General features: G+C 34.6%; 1 long non-coding RNA gene across 8 annotated transcripts in view; it reads left to right on the top strand.

Annotated features, from left to right (window-relative positions):
• LOC141385789 (uncharacterized) overlaps positions 1 to 24,482 on the top strand; it is a 267,880-nt gene that overhangs the window by 49,289 nt on the left and 194,109 nt on the right. The window contains exon 3 of one of the 8 annotated variants that reach the window (XR_012406776.1): positions 10,367 to 10,563. The exons of the other annotated variants lie outside the window; for them this stretch is intronic. This is a non-coding gene — a long non-coding RNA (uncharacterized lncRNA). Of the gene's footprint in view, positions 1 to 10,366; positions 10,564 to 24,482 lie in introns of those variants that run through there. 8 annotated transcript variants of the gene reach the window in all.

The following is a 24,482-nucleotide window of genomic DNA, read 5'->3' as shown; positions in this document are numbered from 1 at the left end:
GTAAATTTGTTGTTCAGTATTGTGGTTTAAATTACATTTTTTAAATGGCAATACTATGAAGCAAGATTTAAAATTAAGTAATTCAACACAAAAAGGACAGAAAACATATTATATATATATATATCAGTCATATATATATCTTTTATTATAGCCTTTAGCAGGCACCAATCACATTTAAACAAATTTCTTCTTTAATATTCTGATACAAAATGTTATATAATATTCAAAATTGTAATATGTAATATAAAATGTATAAGAAACATTTAGCCAACAAAATAACCTTGGCTCTGATCCCCAGAAAACTGATCCCCAAGCAATACCTGTAGGACGTTAACATCATTTTCTTTTACCAATTGAGTTTAAACAGCTTTCTTCACTTTGGTACTCCTATTCAAAATGTAAAAGTATAAAATGCATAGGAAACATATAGCCAACAACATAACATGCATAACATTCAAGCTCTTGGGAAAACCTATTCCCAAACTGTGCCGAAAACACGCGGTGATACTTCTTTTTGTTGTTTTCGTATGGTGACATCCAAACGCACTACCGCCACCTACTGATATGCGCGAAGTGACTCTCCAGAATGAGAGTTGTCGATTTGAAGCGTCTTAGTCTCATTGAATCAACATGTTCTGATCAAATTCATTTGATTATTTCTTGGTTCAGTTTCAAATAACATGAATTAATCATTTAACATACGTAAACTTGATTTGTTCTTTTCAATCTGACAAATTTTTATTTTGTAAATCCAATACATGCCTAGTTGTTTTTTTTTTTTTGAGTGTATAACTTACACATTCTGATAAAAGAGCTGGGAATAAATCTCATTTATTTAGATATTTTGTTTGATTACATTAAAAATCAGAGGTGTTACTTTAAAAGTGCACACATCTAACATTATAATGAAAGCACTCAATTGCTTTTCTAACTTTTTATGCTCATTTAGGACAAACTTAGTTGTGTTTGAAAAAAAACAGAAAAAAAACAAGATAGATTTTATTCTTATTAATTATGTGTATCTGTCTGTTCAAACACGCACCCAAAACCCAGACATTCACCCCACTTTAAATTGCATGTACAGAATCCGTTTGGGAAATTTATCATTATAAAGCCCGTCAGCTGACAGTCACGCACCGCTACATGACTGTTTTGAGGATTGCAGATGTAAAAAAAATTTATGAGAAAACAGGTGACTTCAAAATTTGGTATATTGTTAATTTGCTAATTATATATGGATTGTTTTTTTAATTTATAAATGTAATTGGGCAGTGAAAAAACATTTTTTACTCACTAAATCTTGTTTTTGTATAATTGTATTTTTTTTATTTTCTTTTTATGTTGTATTTATTTTGATGTTAATATAATGTTGTTATTGCCCTTGTATGTTCCGTCTCCTAAAATTGCAATTAAAAAAGGGGGATTGCATTGGAGGGGCGACAGCACCTTTATTGAAAATGCAAGCGAATCTCGCCGTTTAAATATTTATTTCAAAGTGTTTTCATCTCTAAATAAAACAAAAGCACAGAACAGATTTACATTTAAGAGTAAGGGGCGGTCCTGGTGGTAATCAAAAGCTGCAACTGAAATGCACATCCCCTTTGCAAAAAACCACACAGCAGCCTTGATTTGCATCTCTGGCTTGATTTCATTGGTCAACGCTATGTCACAATGGCAGCACACAAACATGTTTTAATACAAGACCCAAAAAGATTAAAGGTTAACAAAGTGTGTGTAAGAAATGAAACATAGTACAAACAATCTACAACTTCTCTAAAAATCTGTATTGTCATGGCATTAGAGTCATGGCTGTGGGGTAGGGTTTTTGCATAGGGGGTGTGGTTTGCACTTAACTAGTTTGGAAAAAAAATCATTCCAGGAAATTACCAAAGCAGTTGCACAAGATATAACTGCTTCTATTTGATAAACATGATTATTAATTCTATGATTTTTTTTGTATTATTTATTGTATCAACAGTTTACATTAATAATTAACAAACTGTATTATCAAATGCGGGCGTCACGGTGGCACAGTGTGTAGCTTGATCGCCTCACAGCAAGAAGGTTGCTTCTTCAGGCCTCGGCTGGGTCAGTTGGTATTTCTGTGTTGAGTTTGCGTGTTCTCCCCGTGTTTGCATGGGTTTTCTCCAGGTGTTTCGATTTTGTCCACAGTTCAAAGACTTGTGCTATAGGTGAATTAAATAAGCTAAATTATCCATAGTATATGTGTGTGAATGAGTGTGTATGAATGTTTCCCAGTGATAAGTTGCAGCTGGAAGGGCATCCGCTGTGTAAAACATATGCTGGATAAGTTGGTGGTCCATTCCACTATGGCGACCTAGGATTAATAAATGGTTGTGCTGGTCTGAAAGGGAGGTGTGTTAAGGTGGATTGTTGGCGCATTGCTATTTTAAGGAACTGAAAAAGGCCGTACCATTGACTAACCAAAAGCTGGTTAGTGATGCAGGTCCAAAGGCTTACTCTGTTTATTACACACAGGATGTACAGCAATACACAAATGTCTTTACATCTGAAAAATATAAAGTAATGAAATGTTACAAAAGTTAATATTTACTACATAAATATAAAAACCAGTTACTTCATTTCTCATATCGAGGGACTTTTCTGTTTATTCATGACAATTTGCATTTTTTTATTGTTATTATTAATTGTAGTAGGATTTATTATATACATATTTAAATTTGTTTTAATTAAAAACAAATGTAGATTAGTCCACCTGTTTTTTTTAGACGTATGCGTCATCAAATAACTTTTTATTACGTTATTATTGTTTATTTATTGATTTTTTGGAATTTAGAACTAAATTTAGAAATAGTTTTAAAACACGTCTTTGCACTTAAACTAAATTAAATATGTAGGCTAATGGATGTCTTCAGTGGATTGGTTAAAGGTAAGTGGTTGCAAACAAAACAATTTGGGCTGAATTTAAAAAAAACTGATTGAGTAGAACGTTACAAAATTGTATTTGTTTATTTAAATTCAGCCTATACAAGTTGTTTGCAACAATTTAGCGGTGGTGGAAAGAGTTCTGAAAAATCATCACAAAAGTAAAGGAGTAAAGTAAGGGTAAAAGTAAAGTAAAGAGAAAGTTAAGAGGCCGAATGAAGAAGGCTCAAACTGAATATAGAAATGGTTTTGAAACAAAGCTTTGCACTTAACAAACTAAATTAAATATGTAGGCTCATGGATGTCTTCAGTGGAGTGAGTTTTCACCAATGCATTACTCCATGAAAGTAAAGAGTAAAAGTAAAGAGAAAGTAAAAGGCAGAATGGAGGAGGCTCATTCTTTATCCTTGTGCTGCAGATGGTCTATTTTTTTCTCAAAAGTGAAGTATTAAATTTTTTCATTTTCAAAGTCCACCATGTAATCCAATGTTGATCCAAGACATTGTGCTTGGATCATTTAAAAAACAACCCTGGGTTGTTTTAAAAAAAAAATATTTTGCTCGTCATCTGATAGTCAACTATCGCTGTAGCCACTAAAATAGTTTCTCTTAAATTTTTGCATTTGGTAATTGTATGTACTGTTCTTATGTGTTAATGGAATAAATGTTACGGATAAAAAACATGATTGTGATACTCTCACAGTACAAATCTGTGGCAAACGGTTTCATGTAAATAACCATTTATCCATGAAATATTTAACAACTTGCTGTAATTGGAGCTAGACTAATTGTGGCTGAACTTTTTAAAAATGTATTAATCAATTAAATCAAATATGTGCATTCAACAAAGATAGATAAAAGGCTTTGTAATAGAGTAAAACAATGAAAGTATTTAGAAGAATTTCAAACATCTAGCTTGAGCTGAAATTACAGTGTGTCTGAGTGACACATTAGCAGTCAGAATGTGTCAGGTATTGGCATTGATTGTATATTAACTCCTCCTCCTCCTGCATCCCACTTGCCTCCGCGAGGTGTTTCCCCTTCCAGTGACCCCGCTGGAGCTCCATCTGTTGTAGCTCTTTGTGTCGTTCCCTGTAGAACAGAGTGGTGGGGAAGTTTATCGCTTCAAATTCTGCCAGCAGGAGGCTTTGTTTGGAAATGGCTTTGATTCTCCAACTTGCTCTCTGAATAAAAGCTCCAAACACACACAAATGACTTGGGGAAGAAACTTTGTGCTGGCACACGCCTGTCCATTTTGTCTAGAAAGCGAATGTATGTGTTTGGGAGTATATGAAAGGTTTGTTTGGGTCCACTCTACAAACAGTTTAGGAAATTTGTGGTCAGGATTGTCTTGTAGTGCCTTTTGTTTCCTTGACTTATTTTATTTTTTATTTTATTTTTTTTAGAATGGGGTATTGAGAATACAGAAATGATGTTGTGTGGTGGTAAACTGAAAAAAAAAACTCATTAGAGTTACTTTTTTAAGGTAAGTGGTTGCAAACAATTCATTTAGGCTGAATTTAAACAATCAAATTAAGTTTAACCTTACAAAATTAAATTAGTTTGTTTAAATTTAGCCCATATAAGTTGTTTGCAACAATTTAGCAGTGGTGGAAAAAGTACTGAAAAATCATACTTAAGTAAAAGTAGCATTACTTGCCTAAAAATGTAGTGCAAGTAGAGTAAAAGTATCTGTTGTAAATATTACTTAAAGTAGACCTTTTAAATGTACTCAAGAGTAGTGAGAGGTATGCTGTTAAAAGCTGATGCATTTACATGTAATTTGTAGATGTGTGTAAACGTAACATTCTGTAGTGTGTTTAGTTATTGCCTAGCAGGCACACATCATAAGATGATAATATTAGGTTTGATTTAGGTTGTGATATCAGGTGACCAAAATCCAATGTCTAGCCAGCGTCTAAGGACAATGTTATTTTGATGCCCAATAACAACATAAAATGCGATGATATTTGGTTGATTTTAAGTTATGTTAGAAAGTAACCAAAATCCAACAGCAAGCCAACATCTTAAATCAACATCATATCGACGTCAAATTTAAATGACCAAAATCCAATGTCTGATAGACGTCATAGTGGTAACATCCACACAACTTCAAGCTGTAACATCATTAGACATTGATATTTGGTTGATTTTAGGTTAGACGTTGAGTTATGACGTCAACACGATTTTCATTTCCAAGCCACAATGTTGTACAACTTCAATCTGACCTCATGTTGACGTCTTGTGCTTGCTGGGTGTTTAAGGCCATTTCGGTCTTCAAACAGTAAATGTCCGTCATTTTTTCATCAGTAACATGCATATAAACTAAAATCTCTGGGTCAATGCGTGTAAATTTTTTGGACATCTTCTTGGACACTTTTAATGCTTCCCAACAGTTTGCTGCAATTATAAATCGCTCATGTCCTGAGGTAGTTCATTTTGACGTGATTTACCTCTTTACTTCTCTGTGCAATTCAATTGGACAGGTATCCCAGGAATCTGCTTATTACACTAATCCCCATAGACAAGAAAAAAAAGTGACTGAGTGATCTACAGGTTTTTTGGTTTGTCTGTGTATATTCCTTTGAAAATAATGGTAAACTGGCACACAATTAAGCCAAAGTTTAAAAGAGTTTATTATTATTATTTTAATGCTCACACTTTAATTTTTTTAAAGCTGAATCAAATTAAGTCTATAAGTCCCTATGAGAACTTATATTATGTTAAACTGACTTAAAACAGCTTGAGTAATTTGTAAAACAAAGTTAGAACATGATTAACTTAGTTAAATAAGTTACAATTAACTAAAAAGATCCTGTCATGATCATATAATGTTTTACAGTGCAGTTGCACAGTCTGTGCTAGTCAGTGTGAAGTGCTGACCATAAATAGTAGCAACGTTTTAAAGAATACTGGTTGTTGAGAAGTAAATATGTCCACGACACCCATCTCTGATTTTAATACAGTATATCGTTTTTAAGTATATTGTTAAACAGAATTTACTTACATGCTTTTTTATTCAATTTAATTAAGGATAATTTAATTAATTTAATTAATTACATAAACATGTAATGGATAATTAGTTTTATTCTAATCTGTTTCTACATTTTATTTTTTCTAATTCAAAACAAGCAGATATTTAATTCGATTTAATCATAAATGTTAATAAAAATAGTGATAAAAAACCCTGACTATACTCATTATACAGTTTTTATTTGTGTCTGTGGGGTTAAAATGTAATTTTGGGTGAATAATGCTCCATGATTATTTTTTTCTGACTAATAGGTAAAACCCATAGACATAAAACACAGCGGTTTGAACAATAATGACTATAAAGATTTTAAATGTAAATTAACTAGTACTCTGGGAGTTTTTTAATATCATCAAAAGATTCAACCATATATTTTAGTATATAAGCTATTGCTACATTGAATTACATTTCTTGATGATGTCTTCTGTAATATGAGGACAATGTGTTGAAAACAAATACAAGAGATCAAACTGGATCTATTGACCTTGTCTCGTTTTTGCGATTGTTTTAGAACTTTCGATTCAGTTCCCTATATGGGAGAAATTAATAGAATAATAAACCAGAAAATGGTTCAAACTACTTGCTCTACAAACAAGTGTTTGCATGACTATACAGAAAAAGCAGAAGAACATAATAAGAAAATATCAGTTTGCAACATCAAACAGCATAACGAGCTGTTTTTAACGTCTCAAAATAAATGGAAGTGAATGAGACCGGATGTTTTGAGCCAAAAAGATTCAAATGGCTGCGCCCACTTGAACCCGAAAAATAAGTTGAATAGCATGACAGTACTAATGGAATGAAATTTCATGATCTTATGTAATCATTTTAATAATCAGAATCCTAAATCTCCCTGTTTATTTTAAGGTTTAAGATTTTAAATCCCAGATTATCAATGTTTTCTCAAGCGTTTGGTCCCCTCTGTTGATTTGCAGACTAGAAATTGAATTGTTTTGTTTTGCTCCGAGATCTTGTGGTATACATGACGTCAGCTATATATATATATATATATATATATATATATATATATATATATATATATATATATATATATATATATATATATATATATATATATATATATATATATATATATATAAAGCAAAACAAGAACTAATACAGCTGCTGCATGACATTCAGCAACACCAAAGTAAAGTATATTTCTGGTCTAAAAATGGATACCTTTTTTTAAGGCAAGCATGTATATCTAACTGTGCATGTCTTTGGATAAGCATACTAGTTTTAACTCACTAATATTGTTTAAAGATGCAGTAGTTTTCACCTTTAAAAAAATTTGTTTTTAGCTGTGACTAATTATTTTTTGTGAAATGTTATACTGGTATACTGGCAGCTCTAACTGTTTCCCTCTCTGGAAATTTTGCTTTTAGCACACTTGTATATAGAAATGGCAGCTTTACCCTTTCAAACACAGGAGTTGTAATTTTCTCTCTATCTTCCTCTCTGTGTTGCTTTACGCTGTCTATGTTCTGTAATTATCTTCCATTTTTCTCTTCTTCTGTTGTTCATCTAACCGCAGATAAAAGTTTTTCCCTGCCTGAGAATGCATTTCCCTCCTTTGTGAATTATCAAATGTTTTGCTGAATAACAGGGATTTGTATAGATAAATATGTCATGTTTTGTTCGATTGATTATCACTGTCATTTTGGTTTCAGTAATGGTGGGTTCACATCTAAATGATATATTTTATGCAATCTTTTTTTCAAAATTTGAAACTTATCTGACTTTGAAGACAATCTATTAAGATATACAGAGCGATAATGTGCATTATATTTACATCCATTCTAGTGTGCATGTGCTAGTCTTATGTAAATATAATTATTTTGCATTTCTTCACCAAATGTCCACAAAATTAAAATTTTGCTGCTTTTTGTTCTGAATTCTCAATATAAATAAGATGGGCCATTAAAGGTCTGATGTTTTAAGTAGATGTTTAAATTAGAGCACATTTATTTTCTCTTATGTCTAGTTTAGATTAAAATTAAACAAATGTTTAAAAATGCAAGGCATTACTGTTTTTTGATGGCTATTTAAACAAGTTATTAAAAATAAAGCCATTCAGAGTCTATGGGCTCTATTTTGATGGTCCATGCGCAAAACGCAAATCGCAGGGTGCAAACGCTTTCAGGGCATGTCAGAATCCATACTTGCTAATTTAAGGACAAGAAAATTTGCTTTGTGCCGTGGCTCATGGTCTAAAAGGGTTGAGTTTATTGTCTTAATGAGTTATAGGTGTGTTTTGAGAATAAACCAATCAGAGTCTCATCTCCCATTCCCTTTAAGAGCCAGCTGCGTTGCGCCATAAGCGCATTTGCTATTGACATGACGTAAAGTAAGTGTATGTGGAAAAACTGAGCATTTCACAAGCAAACAGTTAACAGTTAACATTTTTTTTTAACAGAAAACAGTAAAACAGAGCATCTACTGCGTAAGAATGAAAGATAAATGATCTACTTTCGCTCTCGTAGATAGGGAAACCTTTACGCACAGACATCAATTAGCCTATAAATAATTAATTTTGTTTGTTGAGCTCAAATATTTGTTTCAAAACTATTTCTAAATTCAGTTCTAATTTCCAGCAAACGAATAAATAAACAATAATAACGAAGTGTGTTCGAAAACCTAATATATCCTAAAACACATGCTGTGCCCCATATGGTCTAAAACCTGCAGGTGGGCAAATCTAAGCTTGTTTTTAATAAAACAAATATAAATATGGATATAATAAATAATACTGCTAATAATAATAACATTATACAAAAGCAAATTGTTATAAATGAACTGAAAAACCCTGCCGAGATGAAGACATAAAAGCAGTGATTTTTCATATTTATGTAGGCTAGAAAATAATATGATTTATAATATTTTAGTCCTTTATATTTATATCCTATATATATATTGTTATTATATCCTATATATAGCCCTATCCTTAATATTTAAAATTTTTTATATGTAAAGATATTTGCGTATTGCTCTACATCTTGTGTGTAGGCCATTAAGCAGTGTGTAAGCGAGGCGCAACTCTGCGCTGGAGTTTAGACTGGGTTTGTTTTGGTCTAATGAAAAATCTATTATAGTTTCTCAAAAAAGCAACGCGCCAGCAGTGCGCCTCAGAACGCCTTCCTTTTTAGACCAGAACGCCTATGGGCACACATATGAGCGCAAATGCATTTGCTATTTAAAGAGCGTGGCGCAACGCCTTAAAACGACTCTTGCGCCAAGCTGAAACTAGCAAACAAGTATTGCGCTGCTTATGATGAACAAGAGAATGCTTATGATGACATAAACGGCATCTGTGGCATCAGAAGTTTTACACACACATCATACACAAAGAAAATAACTCCCATAACTTGCACGGTAGAGGTAATTAAGGTGAATTCTGCATGCAACGCAATAAAAAAATTTAAATAAAAAATATGCGCACAAATACTTAATTCCATGTTTTGTGTGAACTACTGGAAGTGTGCTCACTTGTGTGAGCATGTGCATTAAATTGGAATTTCAAAATAAATAAAGTAAATACGATGAATAATATGTGGCTCTTTTGTTTGTTTAATAAAAGAATAAAGTACTGACCTTTTCTGTTGGAAAGAACTTTAAAAGATTTTTTTTTTCTGATCTAACGCTATAAAATAATTTAATTATTATTAGGGCAAACACTGGATTACATACAGAAGCAAAATAAATGCATGAATTTAGACAAATTTCCTCTATCACATCTTTTAAATACTTTAAAATACCTCCTCACCTTTAAATAATTTAACTCAAGCTGGAGATAACAGAATGTAAAATTCCTGTGTCTGATGTTAATTGTTCTTTGAATCTGTATATTAATTAGAAATGGCAATGCGATGAATGTAGAAACAACAAATTATAGAAAGTGACTCCAATTGTAAATGAAAGAAATAATTACACTTGTTTGCCACTCACATAATCATATTTATTAAAAGGAGATGGAAAACCTATTTGTGACTTGAGTTGAAATATTTTGATAGTAGAATTTTATAAAAATTAGTATTTTTAAATGATGATAATGTTTTTTAACATTTTTATTCAGGAATATTTTATGGGAAATGTTTAAAAAGGTGTTTTATGGAGGAATTTTAGGTTATTTATTATTTAGTATTACATACAGTGTGACCACATGAATCATGAGCTTTGCCTCTACACCGCATGCGATCTTCACATAATGTAAGTTAACACCATGCTGAAATTGCAAAGAAGTCGCAGAGTGTATTCCTTTCATGGTAACAAAGCCTACGATTTTTGAAAATGTTTTTTGTAAGATCTCTCAAGCTCTTAAACCTGCATGATTAGATCAGAAATGTACTAAAAGTAAGATTGTGAAATATTACTATAATTCACAATTACCTTTTGTATTTTTGCACATTTTATCATTTTTTTTTATTAGGGTTGTCTGAGTATTTCAGAAATTGCTGATCTACTGGAATCTCTGAACACACAACATGTCCAACCTTGAGGCGGATGGGCTACAGCAGCAGAAGACCACACTGAATGCCACTCCTGTCAGCTAAGAACAGGAAACTGAGGCCACAACTCGCACAAGCTCACTAAAATTGACCAATAAATGATTGGAAAATCGTTGCCTGGTCTGATGAGTCTTAATTTCTGCTGCAACATTCAGATGGTCGGGTAAGTACTTGGCATCAACAACATGAAAGCATGGATCCATCCTGCCTTGTATCAACAGTTTAGGCTGCTGCTGGTGGTGTAATGGTGTTGGGGACATTTTCTTGGTACACTTTGGGTCTATTAGTACCAATTGAGTATCATGTCAACACCACAGCCTACCTGAGTATTGTTGCTGACCATGTCCATCCCTTTATGACCACAGTGTACCCATCTTCTGATGGCTACTCCCGGCAGAATAATGCACCATGTCATAAAGTGTGAATCATCTCAGACTGGTTTCTTGAACATGACAATGAGTTCACTGTACTCAAATGGCCTCCACAGTCACCAGATCCTCAGTATAATAGAGCACTCTTTAGAATGTGGTGGAACAGAGAGTTCGTATTATGAATGTGTAGCCGACAAATCTGCAGCAACCGCGTGATGCTATCATGTCAATAGGGACCAAAATCTCTGAGGAAGATTTCCAGTACATTGTTGAATCTACAGTATGCCACGAAAGGTTAAGGCAGTTCTGAAGGCAAAACCAGGTCCAACCCAGTACTGGTAAGGTGTACCTAATAAAGGGGCCGGTGAGTGTATACTTGGCTACTATCATTCATCTTTAAGATACCAATATGGACTATTTATATTTAGGTTAAATGTTTGTATACCTGTAGCACATTAAACATAGCAAAGTTATCCAAAGTGCTTAACAGAGTGAAACATGAGTTAAAACAAGATGGACAAGACAAATACTAAAGTACCAAAGAGAATAAAATTGAAATCCTAAAGGTTAATCAAAATGCTAAATGCGATTGAAATGAAAAGGAACCGCCTCCTGTGACAGCTTGTTATTTCTAACAGGGTCACATTAACACCACAATCATTGAAACCGTTGTGTACATGTATTATTTTTGTTGCTATTTATTCTCATCCTCACCTTGTTAGAGTGTTTTTCTTTAGTATTTCGATTGGCTGTCTAGTATCATTGCGACTGTCCTCTTGCATTGTGCAGTGTGAGCCAGATGCATGTTGGGAAGGATACGGAATCATCTGGAGATGTCAGGCTTGGCTTCCTGCATGGAGGCAGCGTGTATATCTTTGCCAGACTGGAGAATGAAGTCTTTGATCACTGCGTTGGGCAAAGCTTTAGTGCCCCCCTCTGCCAATTAGCAGGGCAGTGGCCCAACTGTCTTATGCCAGATATCTCTGCCAATTTGGATGATTACGTCTCGGTTTGCCACCACCCAGGTCAGAGAGCCGAGGGATGTCACAGACTAGGGTTCTGTGAGGGAGAAAAAAAAGAGAATGTTTCCTTCCATAAATAAGAAAATCTTTTTAGAGCTTTACTATTTCTGTTTCCTTTAAGGAGAAAATGTGCTTTTAGTTTAAAAACAACAACAGCAGCAACAAAGATGTGATCACAGGAAGAACATTCAGTGGGTTCAGTTATTTTTTTTCCCATTAATGTACACTCAGCACCCCATATTAACTGTAAAACTCACTATTGCTATTTATTTACAAAAGAAACACTGAAATATCACATGGTCCAAAGTATTCAGACCCATTTCTCATTATTTAGCAGAAGCACCCTAATATCTAAGATCTAATACAGCCACAAGTCTTTCCAGAACAGGATCCACTCCAGTTCTGTCAGGTTGGATGGTAAATGTTGCTGGACATCCATTTTTAGGTTTCTCCAGAGATGCTCAATTGGGTTTAATTTAGGGCTTTGGCTGGGCCATTCAAGAACAATCACAGAGTTGTTGTGAAGCTAGTCATTCATTATTTTAGCTGTGTGTTTAGGGTCGTTGTCTTTTTGGGAGGTAAACCTGCGGCCCAGTCTGAGGCCCTGAGCACTCTGGAGAAGGGTTTTGTACAGGATATTCCTGTACTCGTCTGCATTCATTGCTCCCTCGATTGCAACAAGTCTTCTGTCCTTGCAGCTGAAAAACACCCCCACATCATGATGCTGCCACCACCATGCTTCACTGTTGGGACTCTTTTGGACAGGTTCTCCATACATACCACTTAAAACAGGGTGTCCAAACCTGTTCCTGGAGAACAGGTGTCCTGCACAATTTAGCTCAAATTCCCTTCAACACACCTGCCTAGAAGTTTCTTGTACACCTTGAAAGAGCTTGACTAGCTGGTGTAGAGGTGTTTAATTGGGGTTTTAACTAAAATATGCAGGACACCGGCTCTCCAGGATCGAGTTTGGACAGCCCTGACTTAGAATCAAGGCCAAAAAGTTCTATTTTGGTCTCATTAGACCGGAGAAACTTACTTCTCACCATCTTGCAGTTCTTCAGTGTTTTTTAGTAAACTCCATGCAGGCTTTCATGTGTCAGGCCACTCGCCATAAAGCCCCGATGGGTGGAACACTGTAGTTATGGTTGACTTTATATAACTTTCTCCCATCTCCTGACTGTATCCCCATAGCTCACCCACAGTAATCTTTGGGTTCTTCTTTACCTCTCTCCCCAAGGCTCTAGCTTAGTTTAGTCAGACGGCCAGCTCTAGGAAGGGTTCTGGTTTTCCCAAACGTCTTCCATGTAAGGATTATGGAGGCCACTGTGCTCCTAGGAACCTGAATACTTAGGAAAATGTGCTATTTCAGATTTTCTTTTTTTAAAAATCTGTAAAAATGTCAACAGCTCTGTTCTTTTCTGTCAGTATTTTCTGTCAGGGTGTTGTGTGTGTGCAATGAAGAAAAAAAAACAAATTATTTTAGCAAATAGCTGCAATATATAACAAAGTGTGAAAAATTGTAGGACTAAATACTTTATCTACCCACTTCAAGTGCAAAAAATGTTTTCATATTATCTGTTTGTCCTGACTACCTAATGAGTCAAACATTTGCTTCAGATTTATTTTTAATTACATTTTTTGAACACATGGTTGCTTTATTTTTAGAAACTTAAACAGCTGACCATGAAGAAATATTTGTTCAAAAGGAATTGCTTGGAAATGTAGTTTAATGAAATTGTGACTAATTTACTTTTTCCGTGGCTTTTAAAGGTCAAACACAATAAATAACACTTTATGTCATGACATGTTCATTCAGTAGTTTCAGATGAAAGCATTTCTTATGGGTTTCTAAGAAGTAATATTTTCTAAACATTTAAATAAATGTCTGATACAGTTTATTCTCAAACAAATGTCAATTACTATAAAAAAGAATAAAAATAATGCCTGTAATTATTATTTCAACATGTGTGGCAGATCAAGTGTACACTAATCCAATCATATAAAACCTACTACAGTGCAAAGATTATAAAATGAACAGTTATATTTCATCAAAACCTTGATCATGATCAGTCCATTGGTATTAATGTGTGGTATTCTAAATTCATCCTGTGCTCAATTTGCAGGCCTGCACTGTAATAAATGATAAGTTGATGTTACTTATCGTGAGTAATACTGTTTATTTTAAAACATATTAGTTGACTTTATAAAGTTTTACTAACTAATTTCAAGAGAAGCACGTCATATGATTGATTGCGGCTGGCCTCTCATCCAGAATCAGCAATGGTCCAATCAAATTAATTCAAGCTTACAATAAACAGATAGATTTTGCCCTACTACCTTGTCTCTACTTTTTTGGAAGAATCCCCCCTTCCTCCCCATCTGTTCTTTTTCCTCCCTTTACCAGGGGGAGCTCTCGAAATCTATCTCATCTCAGACCACCTTATATGTTTATTAACCAGGTGGTAGCCCCGGGCTCAATGGGGTATATGCACACAGACTTTTATTTTCAGTCAGCCAGTCCCAATGCTTCCAGTGAGTTGTCATACAAAATCGCCACATATAAGATCTGATAAAAAAATAAATAATAAAAAAAAAACAGCGATCATCACTGCCTGGCTGAGATACAGTATAAATTGAGTATCAGACCAAACAAGAAGCACTGCATCAAATTATATTTTTTTTATTAATTATTAGAAATTATTTTTAACCTATTATTTTCAATTGAGTTTTTGCGTAAATCTGTTGTTAAATGGTATGTCGTCTTATTTTTACGCTTTAACAACCGAATAGATGCTTAAATCTATTTAACTGATTGTATTTGATTTACATTACAACATCAATGCTGTAAAAGGAACATTATGAAATTGAATATACTCACATAAACCTTTCACCGGAAGTTCATCATTGGCTGAAAAACACTAGCTGTGCATATACTCTTAAATCTTAAAAACAAAACAAAAAAAGTGAGTAAACCCATTGCCTTTTTTGTGTGTGTGCATAATTATGAAAAATAAGTTAAATCAATGTAAAAGTTAAACAGGTTTGCTCACATTTTTCATTTTTTAAGTAGTCAACTTGTCAGTGGGTTTACTCCCCTTTTTTTTAGGTTAGAGCTAGGTTAGCTGTAGATTTGGTCGTAATTTCAGTAAAATTTGTAAGCTGATTTATGTCACATAATTGATAATCAGTACAAACATGCAACAATGCATGATTTGGTAAAAATTGTTATAGGCTAGTGAAAATATTGTAGAAGTGATCTATTGAAAATGTAAATACTTGCAGAGATTTATAGAAATAAAGTGTTGCAAATTGATAATTATCTGTTTCCTACCTACAAATCATTATTGACAAATATTGTGAGAAATCCTTAACATTATCACCGTCTTCACTTAGATGAATATTATTAATCATTAATAATAATATATCATTAAAAGTAAATTGAGCAAATTTGTTATTTCACAAGTGTGTATCAAACTGCTAGCTTTCAACATTAGTTGGTACTCAAGAAGTAGCTCTCAGTGTCCAATTCTGTCCAATTCCACTTTTCATTTATTTAATGAAATCACCATGCTTTTGATTAATATTTAATAATTTTCCCAGTTAGCTGTTTTACAGTCTTAATAATAAGACCTCTTACAAAAAAAAAAAAAAATCAATAGACGATTTAGGACCTTCTGACCTTACATTTGGAAAAAAGAACTATAAATGTAAGGCATTTTAAACACCTTCAGGACCCGTATTTGTACATGAGGCCCAAATGATGTTCACTTTTATACATTTTATGGTTTGCAAATTTGAGTGAAATGCTTTCTTTGTGAAGGCCAGCTTTTGCTCTCTCTGTTTTATTGACGTGTTTTACATCTCTCTACTCTATTCCTGTTTTTAGGGCCTATATCTCAGCTCTGCAGCAGCTTCTCTGTCAGCTCTCGTTCAGCCTCTCTTTGTTGCATTTGAACAAGGCCAAGCGGTCGCGCGCTGGTGGCGTTTGGGTCTACAGAGGTTGTGCATCTCATTCATGATAGATGCTTTCACCGCTTATTATGTTTCAGGAAAGCATGTTGACATTTCTGGAGCATTTTAGAGATGTTGTGTTTAAACGTTACCCATGGGTGTATTCCTTGTAAGAGACGGGCATTAGGAACGGTTTGGGAATGTAAATCTGTCATAATAGCTTGGCGTGCATATTTAAAAGCCTGTTGTGTTTTGAGGGGTATAAAACAGCTGTGGAGAGACACCCTGTGTGTGTACACTCTGGCAGGTTTTCAGGCATTTTTTAATACTAAAAAGTATAAATAAATAAAAATGGTAACCTGTCACTGGGAATGAAAGATTTTGACATTGATGGAAGCTGACAAACTTATGTGTTGAAGTACACAACACACACATGCACAGGGTGTTTGCATGCTCATACTCGGAATGAATTATGCAGGGCTACTTAATCTGTTATATGTTCTAGCCTAAACATCTGCCATTTAAAAGCAACTCGCAGGCAAATGTTGTCATCATTTAGTCAAGTTTACGCTAACAAGTCCCAAAAGAGAGTTTAAAACTTGTGACATCAGATTCTCAAAAAACGATTAAAAACAGTGATTCACTGTTGGCAGAGACTACTTTACATCCTACCTTCATTCCCTCCTTCCCTATAGGTACTCGGTTTCCTTCAAGTCTTTTTCTAAATGTCAATCGCCATGACTAATTCTGTTATGTGACTGATCGTGATGAAGAAAGTTTGTGCTGGTTATCTTTTAGCCTTCTTTCGTTACATCATTAAATAGTGCCTTCAGACACATGGCAAGTTGGATGTCACTGCGACGTGACAAATTATCAATAGTAATGATAAAAAAATGTAATGATCAAATAATGAAGCAAGTTTAAATTTGCTAAAGTGCAAGTGCTATGGATTGTGGAAAGGATTGTTGTTGATTAACTTAAATTGTGGTCTGTTTATTGCACTTTGATCACTATATTATACACTAATCTGCCACTTTATTAGGTACACCTGTCGAACTGCATGTTAATGCAAATTTCTAATCAGCCAATCACATGGCAGCAACTTAATCATGTATATCATGTATAATCATGTATATACAAGAACTTTAATCATGTAGACGTGGTCAAGACGATCTGCTGCAGTTCAAACCAAGCATCGGAATGGGTAAGAAAGGTGATTTAAGTGACTGTGGTTGTGGGTGATTAATATTTCAGAAACTGCTGATCTACTGGGATTTTAACACACAACCATCTCTAGTGTTTAAAGAGAATAGTCTGAAAAAGAGAGTATTTCTAGTGAGTGGCAGTTCTGTGGGTGCAAATGGGTTGGGACAATTGCTGACTAATTTCATTGGCTGATGCTAACATGATGATCGCGTAAGCCCCAACTTCAGACACGCCTTCTGTCATGCGTTGACGCTGAAGCCCCGTGCGAATGGGGCGTTAGAGTTCGTAGGCTGCTCTGCTTGCAACCTCAAATCAACAACAATTATACTGCAATATGCATCACTAACTGCACCATACATACAGTATAGGTGTTTTAACCTGATTGGTTAAAAACAGATAGACCATTTCCAGAGGTACGCAGAGGTGGCGTTATATCTTCTTCCAAGGTAGCATAGAGACAGCAGTAGCCAGGCAGCCACTAGGAGCTAATGGACCTTTAAAAATGATCCACAAATAAATAGAACAGGCACACGCAAAGTACAATGGCTGGGTCCGAAATCACCTACTACTCAGTAAGTACGGCATTAGATAAGTTAGAAAAGTGCGTTCTATATAGTATGAAGGGAACTCGGACATGCTACATTCTCCATTTTGTCATTATCATGTGACCTACCTGCGTCAGTTGTGTCACTTCACTCCTATTCATAAAGTTTCTCATGGTGCATCATGGGATACCGTAACATGCATCGGATACGCACTTCAGAATCTAGAAGCAGTGTGATACAGGTACTTCTCGCATATAGTTTATCAAATTCTATGAGTTCTGACATATTACTAATCTTCCATACTGTTTTAGCGTACTATATAGTATTGAAGTATGCGATTTCGGACACAGCCAGTCTGTTTCATACTCAAGGCTGTTTTTTGGACTCTCAGCTGTCTTATCAAAACTGGTTTAAAACTGGTACAATTAACATCTAAACTGACAGCTTGCTACTACACAGAATCATTTAAAAAGTATTAATTCTTTCACTCAGTAAAATTCACATCTAATGACAGCTGTTCGAGTAGCATCAAACATCTAGTTCCACTTGAGAGGTCTCAGTGACCTCTTTGATGGGCCTGAAGATCCTGAGGAAACAAATCGCTTGGCGTCCAAAAAAAGCAGTGACAAACATATCATTTAAAAATCATCTCTCTAAAAAGGAATGACACTTAAGTCGTTATAGATTCTTAAACATTCAACTAATAATCATAAAGACAAAAGAAAGCATGTGTTACTCCATCATAGACAGACATCCATCAGAAAACCCATGCCTGCAGTATTCATTTATTGTTTTGTTACAAAAGAGCAGCAACTACATTTTTTTATGGAAGAAAGGAAGTTATATGAGTTTAAAACAACATGTCAGAGATAAACGGTGACAGAATTTTCATTTTAGGGTGAACTATTACTTTAAAATTCAATTTCCATGGTCCTCTTGATCTTTACTCTGGTTTTCCACTATGATTTGTGTCCCATCTTTGCTGACTCTCTTACACTTTCATTTCATCCTCTCGGCACAGGTATTTCCCAGCCCCTCCACTATCTCAGTGCAATTTATAGCAAACATATACTAACGGGAAAACCTCTAAGTGAGTTTGAAACTACCATAAACAAGCTTGCCTCAGTGCTAATAAAAATGAAAGCTTTGCTCATTCTGTGTTTAAACTGTTCTGACAGGAACATAGCATGCATTAAATAGTCGGATATTTAGATCCATTTTTTTTTTTCTTTAGCTGTGGCGAGCTGCTGCTCTGTTGCGTTTCTCAAAATCAGTCCTTTCATCCAGGTCATCAAAATTCCCTTTTCACGCTGCAAAAACAAGCTCTTTTATGTAAATGCTCTAACTGCTGGGTAGATTGATCAAAACCACTTTGACACTCTTAAATCTGTGAGTAGGCTTGTCGGAAAGTTCCCTGCAATATTAATTTATCACAGTAGACTTGAATTGTTTCCTCTAAATTGTTGTTGTTTTTTTTTCCAGTCAAAAACGCTTTTAAACACAAAGTCCACTGGGGAAACAAACAGGAACAAACAGTCTAAAACCCAAACATGCCGCAGAGACTATTAACGGTTATGTTACTATAGATCATGGAGATGTGTGCAGTCAGGGGGAGTTACAGAAACTGGAAGACATATTAAATGTGACTAAACGGTGCAGAATATCAGATATTCCATACCCAACACACTCCCCCACTGCAATGCAAACTCAAGTTTACAAGGTTTAAATAAAGAATTTTATCAATAAAATTGATGGCAAAATGAATGATGTTGTTTAGGCAGTCGTCAATGTTTCTTTATCCTTTCTCCAGAAAACCTGTAACCATTGACTTAGTGTTTGATTTTCCTACTTAGGAAGTAAACAGTTACCTGCTTTCAGCTTTCTTCAAAATAGCTTTGTGTTTAACAGAATAAAGAAACCCATAAACGTTTGGAACCACTTGAGGGTGGATGAACAGTGGGTGCATTTTTATTTTTGGGTGAACTCTTCCTTTAATCAATGGCACAATAATGAATACCAGGAAAACTGACTACTGCAAGGCTTGGTAAATTGTGTAGCATGATTTATTTAACTCCTATGTGTGTGTATACATGGGAAGTCAAATTATTATCCCCCATTTGATTTTTTTTCTTTTTTAAATATTTACCAAATGATGTTTAAGAGAGCAAGGAAATTTTTACAGTGTGTCTGATAATATTTTTTCTTCTGGAGAAAGTCTTATTTGATTCATTTCGGCCAGAATAACAGCAGTTTCTAATAAAAAAAAAAAAAAATTTAAGGTCAAAATTATTAGCCCCTTTGAGCTATAAATATTTCTGATAGCCTACTAAACAAACCATTGTTATACAATAGCTTCCCTAATTACCCTAACCTGCTTAGTTAACCTAATTAACCTAGTTCAACCTTTAAATGTCACTTTAAGCTGTATAGAAGTGTCTTGAAAATATCTGGTCAAGTAATATTTACTGTCATCATGGCAAAGATTAGAAATGAGTTAGTAAACTATTATGTTTAGAAATGTGTTTTGCCATTAAACTCAAATTGGGGAAAAAAAATAAACAGGGGGGGGCTATTAATTCGGGGGCTAATAATTCTGACTTCAACTATATATATATATGAGGATGAAAAGCAGTGCGATGTGGCAGTATATCGACACTAGTGGGAGTGATCATATGTAGTCACATTGCAATGCTACAAGTGTGATATTGCGTTTATACAGTACAACAGTTAGACAGCATAATTGTGTGTATAAAAAAATATGGAGAGTCTCAAAAACTACTTTCTTCCACCATTCATTCACATCTTTAGCTGACGTCAGAACAGCCGAAGCCGTTGCTACTTCAGCAACGTCACTTTAAAACTAGTATTGGAATTCTCCTGCGTAATATCTAAAGTGATGACAAAACAGATGATTTTTGTTCACATTTTAAAATTATAAGGCTGAACAGCATTAAATGTCATTAGTCTAGAGAGATTTTCCAGTATTTCTTTGTTGCAATCAGGATTTCACAATAATTACCACCAAAAAAACAGATGTTCATAATGTATTGGTTTGGTGATATGACCTATTTTAAGGGTGGCTTACAGTTTAAGGGGTACTCAACAGTGTAATTAAACATGTAGTTACAAACATTTATTACAGATGTAATTAAATGCATGCAATGTAAAACATGTATTTAGACAATACGTACATTGTAACAAATGGTTAATTTCAATGTAAGTACTGCATATGTAAGTTAAGGCCACTTAAGTGCTGACATATTGGTATTCCTTACTATGCTTACTGAATACATGTATGTTCTATTGATTTTTTTTCTAATAGAAAATGTATGATTTTAATGAGAAAAAATTGCATTACAGACACTTTTTTTTTTGCATCTGGAATCTCCTTAAAATGAAAATGATTATTTTTAGGGATCATAAAGCTCTTATTATAGTTAATGGAATATGAAGCAACTATTATTAAGCATCTTTGGGTCAGTTTATAGATTTAATGAAGAAAGCTAGTGGATGTCTTAATATTTGTTGTGAGATTTGAACATTTCAAAGGAAAAATACTTGTGGTGAGTGTTATTTTTAACCTCTTCTATTATTTCTTTTCTAAAAATATTAGAACACACCATAGAATCAAGATGTACTCTCTTTCCTGTGATTTTTATTACACACGGGGAAGAGAGAGAAATTATTCCCATACATTTTTAATACTGTATGTTATTAACAACCAGTTGTTCGGTACCATAAACGCTGCATTTAATGTTAGTAAATATGGTTGTCTGCATTCTTTGGCAAATAATTTATTTTCTTTGAAGAATACAGTCTTTGTGCCTTTAAATTAAAGAACCATTTGTGTACAGAATTAAGCAAGGTGACATGACAGATGCTGCAGCATAGGCTCATTCTGAAATTGTAGCCCAATATAAATTTCTGGAGATTGCGTAATATGTAGCCAGATGAACATATGGCTGCATTTCATCTTTAAAACGAACGCTATACGGGGCATATAATGCCGTTCCTTTTCATGCTTACCATCTGATAACTTACCTCCATGTGGACAGCTTTTCCGCTGTTACTAGTTTACCCAGTGGCTAGCCACGGAGTTGACCATGACAAAAAGATTCAGTCCAGTAAAGCACCCCAAAGTCTAACAAAAACAAAAGCCCCCAAAATAAAATATACAAGTAAATAACAGGGTGAGAATGTGGTAAAATCTGAAAATGTGGCAAAATTCAGGCTGCTGTGAAGGCTTATATGTTTCTGGATTGCTTTTGAAAACAGTTTTTTTACACAGTTGGTTTTAGGGAAGTGGATGGGTGCTACTTAATCTGTGCTTTTTAAAACACTGGTGTCTCTGGTGAAATTATGCAAGAACAGCATGCACGAACGGCACACGCAAAAGAAATTTGAGAGCTCAAAAAGCCTATGCATCCGCCTCTGGCCGATTTGCGAAAATAAAATAGCAAAAAAAACTTAGCTCCTGGGATATATTTGTCGCTCCCCTTAAATGTATATAGTTACTTATAGGTATGTAATCAGAATGTGCCTGTGTTTAGCTACAGAATATTATGCTACATTCAAATAAAACACGCATTTGGTAAGCAGGAAGCAAAAAGGCCTATTAGATATACAGTTGAAGTCACAATTATTAGCCCTCCTTTAATATTTTTTTATTCTTTTTTAAATATTTCCCAAATGATGTTTAACAGAGCATGGAAATTTATACAGTATGTTTGATCAAATTTTTTTCTTATAATTTACTTTTTTTTATTTTGGCTAGAATAAAAGCAGTTTTTTTTTTAATATAATTTAGGGTCAAAATTTATAGCCCCTTAAAGTTTTTTTTTTTTTTTTTGATAGTCTACAGAACAAACCATCATTTTACAATAACTTTCCTAATTACCCTAACCTGCCTAGTTAACTTAATTAACCTAGTTAAGCCTTTAAATGTCACTTTAAGCTGTATAGAAGTGTCCTGAAAAATATCTAGTAAAATATTATTAACTGTAATCATAGCAAAGATAAAATAAATCAGTTATTAGAAATGAGTTATTAAAACTATTATGTTTAGAAATGTGTTGAACTTCAACTGTATATATTTTTTATTTTAAAGTTTTTTTCAGTTGAATTTAGTGCTTTGCTGTTGCTTTGGCTTGTAGTTTCCTCACACTTGTCCTTATCCTCTATCCCAAGTGCCCTCATATGTACCTGCAAACATACATTCACACACCAGGGTCTGTTTTTTCTTGAGATTGCCCCAGGGGAAGCAGCGCCTTTAATTCGAGCTGTGTAGGCAGATGGAGGAGATAATGTCTGTGGGAGGAGAGAATTTCCAACCTCCGTTTTGTCTCCAAATAGCTGCCAGGGGAAGGAAGGGAATCTTGACGTAATGGATAAACTAATCAACCTGCCAGAGGACACTGTATTATATCCTCAGAACGACCGGGTTATTCACATCGCTGTGCTAGTTACTGATTGGCATTGATGCTACATGCCTTTTAGCATTAGCTGTAGTGTTTCTCTTCTAGTGAGGGAAAACGACTACTGTAGCTGGAGAGTAAATGCAGTGTTGTAACACTACACTGCCTTAAAATATTACTGTAGCTGTGAAGCCCTGGTCACACTGCACTTTTTGGCCCATTGATTTCCTTTCATATGCATGTAAATGGACTGGATTGGAAACGCAAACTTACAGTACGTGACAAGTTTAGCATGGTAAAGTCTAGAAGGGATACAGCTTCAGACGGCAGTTAATGATAATTATTTATATCACAACAATACAATTACTGTACAACAATAAATAATATTTTTACATTACTGTGTGAGGTAGGTTTACGGTTAAGGTGAGAGCAGGCTTTAATAAAATACATTTTAATGGGTAAATTTGATAGATAATGTAAATCATTCGTATTATAATAACTGTTTTTACATTACTGCAAGAGGTAGGGTTAGGGTTGGGGTAGACGTTAATGAAATAAAATTGATGTGTTATATTTATGTGATACAAAGAATTCTTGTTAACATCTTGCTGGAGCTGTATCCCTTTTTGCAAAAACGCATGTTTCTGCATTCGGAAGTTAAAGGAATCGTACGGACAAAGCTGTAAATGTGCCTACGCAGTAAAAAAAAAATCAAATGTATAAAACACTGCGGATGCTGAATCCCACGCATATTCTTTTTGTACATTCGAATTAACGTGAAACTGAGGGCACGTGCACGAGCACAAAACCCCTCTCTGCCTCATCCCCCTAATAAATATTGTAATGACAAAACCATACGAAAAAGCAATGGCAAAAACAAGCAAAAAGAGAAACTTCATAGAAAGAATTGGAGGTGCTCCTATTGGTGGTAGACCAGAGAAAAACTGTGCTATTTGCAAGTTTGTCCTCCGGAATTGATAACAAAAGAAAAAAAATAAGAGTGAGAAAGTTTAGCTGACGCGGTTAACGCAGTGGGGTCTGAACAACGCACTGTGAGTGAAATTTAAAAAAATGGTCCGATATAAAGGTGCAGGTTAAGAGGAGAACAGTGGCACACCGTCAAAGTGTGGACCTAACAGGCGGGGGAACAGGTAATGCTGGACTTTTTGAGGACAGAGTTGCCTCAATTGTGGGCGACACTTTACTGTCTAGAGTAGTATCCGTGTCTGTGGGAGACACAAATGTATTAGAGGAACACTTTGTTAGGGCGGTATAGCAGCACCCCTCCGCTCTTATCAAGGCAGCGCCACCAGCATTTCAGCTGCCCAATCACCCGCTCTACAGCTGACTGAGTGCCTGTCACCTTGGAGCCTAATCCCAACCATGCTGTTTGTGAGGATGAATTAATCATGGGTTGACCAAGGCCACCTTGCTACAATATTTGTTAAGAGCATTTGAGCATCACATATTATTTGCACATTCATTGAATGGAAATGTTTTCGATTCATGCATGCAAATTCATCTT

The sequence above is a fragment of the Danio rerio genome, chromosome 5 (genome assembly GCF_049306965.1).
Source record: "Danio rerio strain Tuebingen ecotype United States chromosome 5, GRCz12tu, whole genome shotgun sequence".
Classification (NCBI taxonomy): Eukaryota; Metazoa; Chordata; class Actinopteri; order Cypriniformes; family Danionidae; genus Danio; species Danio rerio.
The sequence above is the reverse complement of the archived record's forward strand: the minus strand, read 5'-3'. Positions and strand labels throughout refer to the sequence as shown.